Genomic DNA, 8,937 nt, shown 5'->3' with positions numbered 1-8,937 from the left:
ACGCACGGACGGACGGACGTTCGTTCGTACGGTGACGTCATAACCAAATTTTCTCGGCTTGATGGGTTACCAATTTTTCTTACCCATGGTGCTTCGCTGGCGCGCTTCGCGCGCGGAAGCTCCGCTGTAAAATTTCAATTTTCGCAAAGAATAGCATACTGGCAGTGAATAGAGTCTTTCAATAGCTGTTTATCCACCGTCATTTTGATTTTGTTTACTATCAAAGTTTACCAACAATATTAGTGAGAAAATAAAATATTTATATTTTCTTCACAAAACATGTGTACTGTGTATATATTTATTACCAATGCCTGTTGTGGTTCTTAGACAGTTTAAGCTCTTTTTTATTCAAGTTAATTAGGGTCGGTTACGATAAGTGTAAATCAACCACAACATTAGAACCATTCCAGGACAAGTGGTTTCATTGATTTCCCTCTAACATAGCTGTTTTATACTCTGTTGAATCTAAAGCAGATCTAAAGTGAAGAGTCCTTTAGACAACATAGGTTGTTACTCAGCCGTGAAAAGTGCATTCAATGGGGCGTTATATGCACTAAATTAGTCTCCCATTGTGGCCATTGTTTCCCCTTTATACAGGTTTGAAATGGATCAAATGGTGCCATTTTTGACAATGCTAATATCCATTTTAGTCTTTGGAAGAGGGCTATTTCAAATAATTCAGGTGCAAAACAGCTCATAAAGAATGTTGTTTTAGACATAATGGTGGTATTTAGTCATTTAGAGTACATTTGTTTTGAACATAAATTGGGTTAAATTGGCCACAAATTATGGGCCAGTTTTCGTCCTTTTTGAAGGCACGAAACAGGTCGAGACGGGCTAATTTAACCATGCAAACGCACCATTTCAACCCTTTCAAAAACCAAAACTACCTCCCATTTTTCTGAAATAGCTCTTCTGTGTCTTCGTTTCGACTACCTTATATAGGGCTATTTCTGCCCTGTTAGCTGGAGCCAAAAGAACTCTATTCCAAATGGGCTAAATCAGACCCAAAAATAGTACTGTATTTTACTCACCGAAACGGCCCCATTTTTGGGTCTAAAACAGATCTTTTCGGTTTACAGTGTACTACTCTGCGTAGAGACGTCGTTATGCCAGATACGAATTCACTCAAAGCATTCGAAGAGCTGGTGAAGTGGCCCTTGGGGGACGTGGGGTGGGGGGGGGGGGGGGGGGTTAATATCAAAAAAAAAAAATTGACTTTCAAAAACATCAGAATTTATGCGTGACAAAAGCGCCAATGAGGTCACACAATTTTGTATATATTTTTTTGTAGTTTTTAAACCTACGTCAGGCCGCAACAAAAGATACTGATACATCGGGCTCAAATCTGTCGGGCTAGTTAATCGTAGTAGTATTCAGAACGTATAATTTGGTTGCTTGATCAGAAATCGAATCGCTTATGCTGTGCATGAGCCAGATATACTAGGCAAAGATGGCGCGACTATGATAACAGGACAATACTTGGCAAAGACTTTTTTAAGATAAATGAGACAGGAAGGTTTCTCTCCACAGTTGATAAAGACCCTTTATTTGGTACTCAGTCGTAAATGTCAATTAGTAATACGAAAAGTGCAATCCTTGATTTACTTTTAATTTAATTTTCTACCGTAATTAGATTGCTTAGTTTCAAAAATATCGACTGAAAGACCAGTTCTCCAGCGCAGCCTTCACTATTCACTAACTGGGACGTGTGCTCCTGAGAGGGGCATCCACGTTCATGGAAGCCAAAGTTGGATACTCGCGACCAGCGTCCAAGGTAGCAGGCGTTCCGTTAAAGTTGATAGCTGTAAACGCATCAAACTGCTTGGTTATGTGTTTCGCCGAAGAAGCCCCGTCAGGAAGATACTTGGTCAAGTCCTTTTCCGGACCTGTTACTTCCTATGATAAAATAAAATATATAATTATAGAGATATAAAGACAGTTCTAAGGTAAATGTAATTCGAGTTTCACGCACTAAGCCATCAACAGGCCAGCTGCCGTTGTATAAAACTCGATGCCAGTTATAAACTTTAAAACAAGAACGGTAGGAACGGCGCTTATTGTTATTGGATGTCGTGAAACACTTCTTTTCATGCCGCATTTGGTTACGAGCTCAGATTTCTTGTTTAGTAACGAAACATTGCAAGCCGTCAGGACGCAGAGTTTTCCACATAGACGCAGATTGTGGCGACCCTTGCCTTCTTGAGGATTCGCCAATTGATATCGTATAGCGTGTGTTGTAGTCTTTTAGCTGCCAGATGTGTTTCGAAAGTATAGTATCATGTGGACGTTTTCGGTCTTTGAAAGAGATTGTCGTACCTTTTTTTGAAATCATGTTTTTTCATTCCAATGCAGGTCCATCCGTTACCAGACGTTGTTGCAAGCTACGGGCACAACAACCAGGTGCTATAACTGCTGCTGGCGTAATTTTGTGTCTTTTGTGGACGATTTTTTGCCAAAACTAGACTTAACATATATTCAAAGACTCAATTGAGTGTCGTCTTAGAGCTAAAGTGATTTTGATTCGTAGCAAACGTGATCAGATCTAACATTTCATGAAAACACCAAGGAAATACAAGTAACTGTGATAGCACCAAGTTTTCAAGTGGGAGGCTAGAGTTTTTTAAATCGAGCATAAAACGCAGTGAGCGGTTTCGAAATATATTCCGACGAGAAACAATTAAAAACTGCTCTCTCCTTTATTCATTAATGATTTAGCTTTGTCAAAATTTTATACCTTACCTTACTTGCCCCTCCAAAGTGTTCATTTGCATAGAAGGTTATGCTGCTTTTAGCGGGATTCGCCATGGTTTTCAACTCTGAAAACACAAAACGTGAGCAAACTTTGAAAAGTTAATAAACAGCTGTCGGTATTACTCACTTGAGTAGGCTAAAAGCTTACCTTAATACTTGATCCTTGCCGGGCTGGAAGTAATTTCTCTGTTGTCGTGATAGCTATGAAGGCTTTGGATGTTAGGCAGGCTCCTTTTATGTTGTCGTGGCTGACAGCTCCAATGGACCATGCAGGTTGAAACGGCTGCTAACTATTTCCAAAATTGGCCAGACTGTTATTTTAAGTGTCAAAAGAGGGAGGGTCAACTGATTTCCATCAAACAACTTTAAATGTTTGCTGCTATGCATGCATGGCTCTAAATGAAAGGAAAAAGCTAGCAAGGGAATTACGAAGAAAACTCTTCACTTTGTGTCATAACTTATGGGTTTAACTGTTCTTAAGATGTTTTCCTCAAACTATCTATTAAATAGATCAAGGTTGGCTTTGATGTTGTAACTCCACCAAGATAGTCATTTACAACATGATTGACAGCTTGTCTCGCACCCACTTGATCAACTGGCACGTAATTGAAGGTAGCCTCCAACGCAGACGTACTTAGGGGAGGAAAGCGTGACAAGCCTACGAAAGTCTGCGTGGGAGGCTAAATTGAAAGCGGCAGCCAAGTGGCTGTGCATGCGGAATTGCGTACTCCAGCTCTTGCCACGCCATGCCACGTAATTAAGCAATCTATATATTACAAATGCTACAGGGCATTTAATGATCAGGACATTTAATAATTCTAATAATCTGTTTAAAAACAAATCTCGGTCAAAAACCAAAAATGCCTATTCTCCTTTGAAATGAAGTTGACATTATCGTGAGAGAAAATCAGGATACTGTTGCGTGCTTTTGTTGGGCTTAAAACAAGAACTCGCAAAGACAATTAACATCAACATTTCCAGCAGCAGTGATTAATGAGGCTACGTTGAGTCAATTATCTCAAAGCGATTTAAAAATAGCCCGTTTAACTGACGTCAAAGCACATCTTTGCGGTCCTCCTACTCAAAACGTTATATTTTCCTTTTTTCCAAGAGGACCCACATAACAAAAGCGCCTGAAACTGAGGAAGACCGTGTCAAGTGGTCTTTGGAACATTCCCGTTTACTCAATTCAATATTATTATTAGTTTACTGTTAATGCTTCAGGCGGTGCAACTTGCATGAGCCACCAAAAATAAACCTCTCAAGTCCTTGAGTGGTTATCAAACCTGATAGTTGTAGGCACCAATGAGTTTCATTCACCTTTCAAAGTGGGGAACTTAAGCAACGACGGCGGCAACGCCGAAAACAACGTCTAGTATAAATGTTGATTTATATTTTTCCAGCGAAATTCTCAACTAACTATCTAGGTCTGTTTAGTACGCCGATGGCTCTAAAACGTGTTCAGGCAAGGAAAGGGTTCACTAAGAAATGGAAATGCGAAAATTCATTTCATGTTCTTGATTTGCAGAGGACGGCGAAGAAATGTACAAAGATTTATAACGCACGATCAAAGCTATTGTGTTGCTTACTAAACTTTTTGTTTTGTTGCGTTCTCTTTTCCGTTGTCGTCGTCGTTTGCTCAAGTTCCCTTGTTCCGTAACACCATGACCATTTCGAGTTACTGTCGCTTAAAATCGCCAAATACATTCATTTAATTAACTGTCAAAAGGCAAGTCATTCGAAATCAAATCAGTCCTTTAGAGAACTATCTCACCTAATATTGCTGCAAACTAATTTCAATTATTTTTCCGCTTGCTCTGAGTATCAAAACAATCCTCTTGTAATAGGCCATTTCCGATATATTGAAATTTTTATTTGGCTCCCAGGGTTGGGGGAATAAAACAAAAGTAATTATTTTGTTTTATTTCCCCAAGCTTCGGAGCCAAGTTAAGATTTCGATGTACCGAAAATGGTCTATTCCTTTGTGTTCTTATACTTGGAAGAAATTATCAGCCAAAGCACTACATGTCCAGTCGCGATTGATTAAAAAAGTATAATGCATAAACATACGCAATCTTTAGAAAAAGAATATTTAGATAACAGCAGATATTTTCAGGACAAACTGATTTCGAAGCAAACGTAAAACTGAATTGCTGCCCTGAGTCTACCAATATCACCATATGCTTTTGATCTACCTACCGTATGCTCTCTGTCGAATGTAATCAAGAAAAGAGCCGGGAAATAACTGAAATGTAACATACAGGAGCATTGATAAGATGGTTAGACTTTCTACAAAACCCGAACAGTCCCTTAAAAGTGATTCGAGTGCCAAATCAGTTTATTTAGTTTAGTCAGATAACTTCAAAGCACTGATAATTTCCGCTTTAACCTGAATAGTATTAGAATACTATTCTCCTTTTAAGGAGAAGCTCAATTCCCTCCAAGGTCGACTCTTTTCTCAATCTACAAGGCAGTAAGCCGTAAGGATATAAGCTACACTTTGTGTGCCGTTTTTACGCATGGGGAATTTAAGGAAAAAAACTGGCAAGAGCAACGCAAACTTAACACGGGCGTTTTTAGACTTCTTAGTCGTTCTCTGTTCAACGGATAAGGCAAAATGCTCGAAGCAGTAGCATTGTTGAAAGACTTAACCAAAGCAGAAATTTTTGTTTGCCTCTTTGAGCCAGAGCTGTGCTTATCAGATCCTAAACTATAGATACTACTGTTGCCTCCTCTTGGCTCGGTCAGGGCTGTATTGGCGGGCTAGGTAGTTTCTCTTCCTTCGGCTAAACTCGCCCCTGTCCGTTTTCGTATCATTTAATTCGTAGTGAAACCAGCACCTAGCATACGGAAGGGAAATAATCGGCAAAGACAAGAGGTTAGTGTACCGATTTTGTAGAGCAGAAACATTTCTAAGGATCTTTTGCGTCTTTTTTTTTTTCCTTTTAGTTTGCATCATCGTTGTGTCAGCATCATTCAGTTTCAATCCATATTCAGTTAATTTTTCGGGTAATCCATTGTTTGTCCATTCAGGTAGACTTGCGGTAAGCGAAATGAAGCGAGCCAGGCTGAAGGTAGTGAAAATACATATGGTTCTAATTGACAATATTTGGAATGAAGGAAAAGTTCATGTCCCCAGCAGTTCTAATTAAGTATAGTTAATAATACTTCCAAAACGGGTCAAAGCAACTCGTTCCATTAATTGAACTGTTGAATTATTCTCGAGAATTTTCAAATTTGCAGAGACCTACAAGTAGACAGTCTCCTCCGGCTCCAAGCAATATAATTTGCTCAGGGAGATATATTCTGAGTCGGTAGAGTTAACTCCTAAAATACTAATAGACTCAATTAGATTAAAAGTTTTGATCAATAAGCCTTACAACAAAAAGGGAGTTTGATTTGATTCGCTTAACATTTTTGCCTTCGCTGTGAAGGGGTAAGAATATTCAAAGAACTGTCTACGATAACTGTGTACATCGAGTCTAACACATTACAAAGTTTATATTTAATAACAAGTCAAATCTAACAATCTATCAACCAGGGAAGTCGTACCGTTTCCAAGAACAGGAATTCAAAGGTTTCAAGTGATGTCTTTGAGGGAAATGACGTGGACTAGCTTGTTCTTAATTAATGGTCAAAAATCAAGCCGTCATCCCTGAATGACATTTGCATGAATGGTTCTAAGAGGACATTAGGGCCATTTATGCGGGAGAAAATAAGACTCGTCTTAGCTAAGACGCGTCTTATTTTCTCCCGTATAAATGGCCCTATTGTTTTCATCTGAGCGTATGTCGCGCCATGCGTCAGGCAGATCAACATACCTTTCAATTGTAAGATGATAAAAATAGGTTCCTTTCAATCAGGGGCACCCAACGTCCATTTTCGGAATATATCTATTCGGAAGACGATTTGAGATCTAGAGTTTTCGCAACATTTGTTGTAAAATTTCTTGCTTGCCTGCCTCTGCTAGGATTTTCGAACATCTGAAAAATGGTATAATTGCCCATTTTTAACGGATTTTTACCCTAAAAAGGTCACCTAGAATTTTCGGGAGCCTTTTTTCTGGCTAAATTAAATTTTCGAAAAGGTAACTTTTGATCGCTATAATTTTCGGATCACTAGACTTTCAGCTAGGGAATCCGAACAGATAAAAATTTTTTAGGGGATAAAAATATGCCTATATCTACCGTTTAAATACTAAAATACGTTTAACAATGCTATGTTTAAGTGGTTTTGAACTATATTCTCGTTGGGTGCCCCTGTTCAATGCAGTGATCAACACAACACGGAACCGGTAACCGCATGAAACATCTTTAGGGCAAATGATTAATTATAGATAAAAAGTCGCCGAATTTAAAACCAGCAAAACAAAGATCGTGACCTGAACCTCGTAATTTATTTCTTCACCAATTTTTTTTGGACTTGAAAACAAAATCTGCCTCAGTGCATTCCAAACATTTTCGATAAATTAAAAAAATGCTTCTTCTCATTCTGTAGCTTAGCTGGCTTTAAAGATCTTTCTCTATTATTTCTTACCGTAACTTTCGTTCACTGAGTCCCCTGACATTGTTATATCGTGAGAGTCGTTTATCCCATTAGAAGCTGACTTATACCCATAAATAGTTAGTCACGACGACTGTACAATGATTATAACTCATGCTCTGGAGCACTCCATTCCATGTCAAGTTAAATGTGTGAGGCGTTATAAGCAATTACTGATTTTTCAATAAACTACAATGTTAAGGTGCGCGGAAAAACGCAAGGCAACCAAAACATTATTTTATTCAATCTAGCAAAACATTTTTCCTCGACCGGCCTTCCCTAGAGTAGCCCTTCCTTTACCTTTTGACCATCTTCCTTTTGTGAAGGCGGCGAAATCTGTGCGACACTGAAAATTGTTTAACACGCTTTAAATAGCTTTTATGAAGCGCTCGTACCAAGGCAAAGTTGGTTGTCTTTGTTAGAGGTTGCTGATCAAAACAACGATGACGAACAAACAACCCAACAAACACTGGAGGGCATTATTTATGCTGAACATTTTCAAATGCTGTAAAAATTCAGATAGAATGTATCCAAGGAAGACTTTTCAATAAAATGGTTCTTTTGTCGACTGTTTTACTTGCTGGACTCGTCTCGGCTGGTTGTTTCAAACTAACGGGTATCCCAATCGTGATACAGCTGCCACGTTCCCGGTAAGGAGGGATTTGTAAGAGTAGAAAGTCCCTTAATCATTTAACATGATATTTGTTGTTCATCACTGCACTTATAGAATGGCATTGTACGTAAGTGCTGTCAATAGTCTAATTGCACCGTACTTTTACGGCAAGAAGGCTGTGTAATATATCTAACCACATTGTATTAGATTGGAGGCTTCGCGGAAAACGAGAAGAAAAGGTCGCCGTTTTGCCGTAACAACCGCACACTGCTTAGCCTGCGAACAGGGAGTTCTGATTAAGACGGAAAGAAGAGCGCGAAACTAAAGAAGTCTCGAGAGCGAAGCAGTGCGATGGGGCTCGATGCAATGCGGTGCTTCATTCGAGCTCGCCGGGAGCCTGTTCGTAGGTTACACACTGCTAGGCTACTCACTGTTTATTAGGCCCGGTTTAAACGATGCATTTTACATGCGCCAAATCAAATACTAATTTTCATGGACTCGAATGAATAAGTTCGGCTGATTTGATTTAGACGTTGCATTTTTTTTTGCCAAATGGCGAGTGGCGTAGCCAACAAGAGAAAAAATATACCTGAAGTTAGTAAAGAGATTCGTAAATTGTTTATTCAGACAAGATGGACGCTCACTGTGTTACCAAACCACTGATTTAAACCTGGAGGTGTTATTATTTGAGCTGCAACTGCAGTTTCGGTTCATACTTTGATTAAATCCTTAACAAATTATATTTAAGCTATTGGTCATCCCTTTTTTTTTTTCGTTTATTGTCGAATGCGTTGTCGCCTCCTCTTGGCTCCCATTCTGTCAGGGCTATATTGGTGGGCTAGGCAATTCTCTTCCTTCGGCCAAACTCGCCCCTGCTCGTTTTTGTCTCAATTAATTCGTAGTAAATCCAGCAGCTAGCATACGGAAAAGAAATCATCGGCAAAAACAAGAGGTTAGTGTACCGATTTGTGGAGCAAAAACATTTCAGAGGATCTTTTGCCTTTTTTTTGGTTTTGCATCGTTGTCTT

At 39.2% G+C, this 8,937-nt stretch overlaps 1 long non-coding RNA gene across 1 annotated transcript; it reads right to left on the bottom strand.

Annotated features, from left to right (window-relative positions):
- Positions 1-1,532: 1,532 nt before the first annotated feature.
- LOC137990859 (uncharacterized) lies at positions 1,533-6,590 on the bottom strand. The gene is made up of 5 exons (XR_011121569.1): positions 6,576-6,590; positions 4,954-4,999; positions 2,903-3,065; positions 2,743-2,819; positions 1,533-1,899 (listed from the first exon to the last, which is right to left on the bottom strand). It is a non-coding gene; the product is annotated as an uncharacterized lncRNA (long non-coding RNA).
- Positions 6,591-8,937: the final 2,347 nt, after the last annotated feature.

The sequence above is a fragment of the Montipora foliosa genome, chromosome 2 (genome assembly GCF_036669935.1).
Source record: "Montipora foliosa isolate CH-2021 chromosome 2, ASM3666993v2, whole genome shotgun sequence".
In the NCBI taxonomy this organism is placed as follows: Eukaryota; Metazoa; Cnidaria; class Anthozoa; order Scleractinia; family Acroporidae; genus Montipora; species Montipora foliosa.
This window is presented reverse-complemented; position numbering and strand designations above follow the sequence as displayed.